General features: G+C 43.2%; 1 non-coding gene across 1 annotated transcript; it reads left to right on the top strand.

Moving 5' to 3' along the window:
- Window positions 1-2,576: 2,576 nt before the first annotated feature.
- On the top strand, window positions 2,577-2,684 carry LOC112768326 (small nucleolar RNA R71). Its single transcript, XR_003185762.1, has one exon. It is a non-coding gene; the product is annotated as a small nucleolar RNA R71 (small nucleolar RNA).
- Window positions 2,685-3,166: the final 482 nt, after the last annotated feature.

Raw genomic sequence — 3,166 nt, 5'->3', positions numbered from 1 at the left:
GGTGGAAGCAATTGCCTTCCCTTTCCGCTTTCTAGAGGTTTCTCCAGCCTTAGGTGCCATTAGTGGTTATGGAAAATAAAAAGCTTTAGCTTTTCCCACACCAAACTTAGAATGGTTGCTCGTCCTCGAGCAAAAGAAGAAAGAAAAGAGTAGAAGAAGAAGAATTAGGGGAGATGGAGGATAGTGAAGGTTTCGGCTAAGGGTGGGTGGGTTTGGGAGGGGAATGGTTTGAATTTGAATGGTGAGGTAGGTGAGGTTTAATGATGGATGGATGTGGGTTGGTGAAGAGATTATGGAGAAGAGGGTAGGATTTGATAGGTGAGGGGTTTTTGGGGAAGAGGTATTGAGGTGATTGGTCAATGGTGGGTGGGAAAGAGTGTTATGGAAAGGTGTGAAGAAGAAAGACATAGTTGAGGTAGATGGGGATCCTGTGGGGTCCACAGATCCTGAGGTGTCAAGGCTTTCTCATCCCTGCACCATGTTGGCATGTAAATGCCCCCTTGCTTGCCAATCCTGGCATTAAACGCTAGGTTGCTTCCCATTTCTGGCGTTTAACGCCAGCTTTTCTTCCCTTTCTGGCGTTAAACGCCTGTTTTCCTCCCTTTTCTGGCGTTAAACGCCAGCTCTGTGCCCCTTTCTTGCGTTAAACGCCAGTCTGGTGCCCATTTCTGGCGTTGAACGCCTAGAATGGTGCCAGACTGGGCGTTTAACGCCCATTCTGCTACCCTTACTGGCGTTTAAACGCTAGTAAGCTTCTCCTCCAGGGTGTGCTGTTTTTAATGCTGTTTTTCATTTTATTTTTGCTTTTTCAGTTGTTTTTGTGACTCCACATGATCATCAACCTAGAGAAAATATAAAATGACAATAGAAAATAGATATAATAAAATTGGGTTGCCTCCCAACAAGCGCTTCTTTAATGTCAATAGCTTGACAGTAAGCTCTCATGGAGCCTCACAGATGTTCAGAGCATGATGATGGCCTCCCAACACCAAACTTAGAGTTTGAATGTGGGGGCTCTGTTTGACTCTGCATTGAGAGAATCTTTTCATGCTTCCTCTCCATTGTTACAGAGAGAGATCCTTGAGCCTTAAACACAAGGTAGTCCTCATTCACTTGAAGGATCAATTCTCCTCTATCAACATCAATCACAGCTTTTGCTGTGGCTAGGAAGGGTCTGCCAAGGATGATGGATTCATCCATACTCTTCCCAGTGTCTAGGATAATGAAGTCAGCAGGGATGTAGTGGCCTTCAACCTTTACCAGAACATCCTCTACAAATCCATAAGCCTGTTTCCTTGAATTGTCTGCCATCTCTAGTGAGATTCTTGCAGCTTGTACCTCAAGGATCCCTAGCTTCTCCTTTACAGTGAGTGGCATGAGGTTTATACTTGACTCCAGGTCACACAGAGCCTTTTCAAAGGTCATGGTGCCTATGGTATAAGGTATTGAGAACTTTCCAGGATCTTGCTTCTTTTGAGGTAATGTCTGCCTAGTCAAGTCATCCAGTTCTTTGGTGAGCAAGGGGGGGTTCATCCTCCCAAGTCTGATTACCAAATAACTTGGCATTTAGCTTCATGATTGCTCCAAGGTACTTAGCAACTTGCTCTTCAGTAACATCTTCATCCTCTTCAGAGGAAGAATACTCATCAGAGCTCATGAATGGCAGAAGTAGATTCAATGGAATCTCTATGGTCTCTGTATGAGCCTCAGATTCCCATAGTTCCTCATTAGGGAACTCCTTGGAGACCAGTGGACATCCATTGAGGTCTTTCTCAGTGGAAATCACTGCCTTTCCCTTCTCTTTGCATTCAGCCATGTGGGACGTGTTTATGGCCTTGCACTCTCTCTTTGGATTTCCTTCTGTATTGCTTGGGAGAGTACTAGGAGGGAGTTCAGTAACTTTCTTACTCAGCTGACCCACTTGTGCCATTTCTAATGGAGGACCTTATTTCAGTCATGAAACTTTGAGTGGTTTTAGTTAGATCAGAGATTATGGTTGTTAAGTCAGATTGGCTCTGCTTAGGATTCTCTGTCTATTGCTGAGAAGATGATGGAAAAGGTTTGCTATTGCTAAACCTATTTCTTCCACCATTATTGTTGTTGAAGCCTTGTTGAGGCCTCTGTTGGTCCTTCCATGAGAGATTTGGATGATTTCTCCATGAAGGATTATAGGTGTTTCCATAGGGTTCTCCATGTAATTCACCTCTTCCATTGATGGGTTCTCAGGATCATAAGCTTCTTCTTCAGATGAAGCTTCTTTAGTACTGCCTGTTGCTGCTTGCATTCCAGACAGACTTTGAGAAATCATATTGACTTGCTGAGTCAATTTTATTCTGAGCCAATATGGCATTCAGAGTGTCAATTTCAAGAACTCCTTTCTTCTGAGTTGTCCCATTATTCACAGGATTTCTCTCAAAAGTGTACATGAATTGGTTATTTACAACTATTTCAATGAGTTTCTGAGCTTCTGCAGGCGTCTTCTTCAGATGAAGAGATCCCCCAGCAGAGCTGTCCAATGACATCTTGGACAGTTCAGACAGACCATTATAGAAGATACCTATGATGCTCTATTTTGAAAGCATGTCAGAAGGACACCTTCTGATCAGTTGCTTGTATCTTTCCCAAGCTTCATAGAGGGATTCACCTTCCTTCTGTCTAAAGGTTTGGACTTCCACTCTAAGCTTACTCAATTTTTGAGGCGGAAAGAACTTTTCCAAGAAGGCATTCACTAGCTTTTTCTAAGAGTTCAGGCTTTCTTTAGGTTGTGAATCCAACCATGTCCTGGCTCTGTCTCTTACAGCAAAAGGGAAGAGCATAAGTTTGTAGACCTCGGGGTCAACCCCATTGGTCTTAACAGTGTCACAGATTTGCAAGAATTCAGCCAAAAACTGATGAGGATCTTCCAATGGAAGTCCATGAAACTTGCAATTCTGTTGCATCAGAGAAACTAATTGAGGCTTAAGCTCAAAGTTGTTTGCTCCAATGGCAGGAATATAGATGCTTCTCCCATAGAAGTCGGGAGTAGGTGCAGTAAAGTCACCGAGCACCTTCCTTGCATTGTTGGAATTGTTGTTATTTTTGGCTGTCATGTCTTCTTCATGTTTGAAGATTTTTGTTAGGTCCTCTCCAGAGAGTTGTGCTTTAGCTTCTCTTAGCTTTCTCTTCA

Source organism: Arachis hypogaea, chromosome 17 (genome assembly GCF_003086295.3).
Source record: "Arachis hypogaea cultivar Tifrunner chromosome 17, arahy.Tifrunner.gnm2.J5K5, whole genome shotgun sequence".
Lineage (NCBI taxonomy): Eukaryota > Viridiplantae > Streptophyta > Magnoliopsida > Fabales > Fabaceae > Arachis > Arachis hypogaea.
The sequence above is the reverse complement of the archived record's forward strand: the minus strand, read 5'-3'. Positions and strand labels throughout refer to the sequence as shown.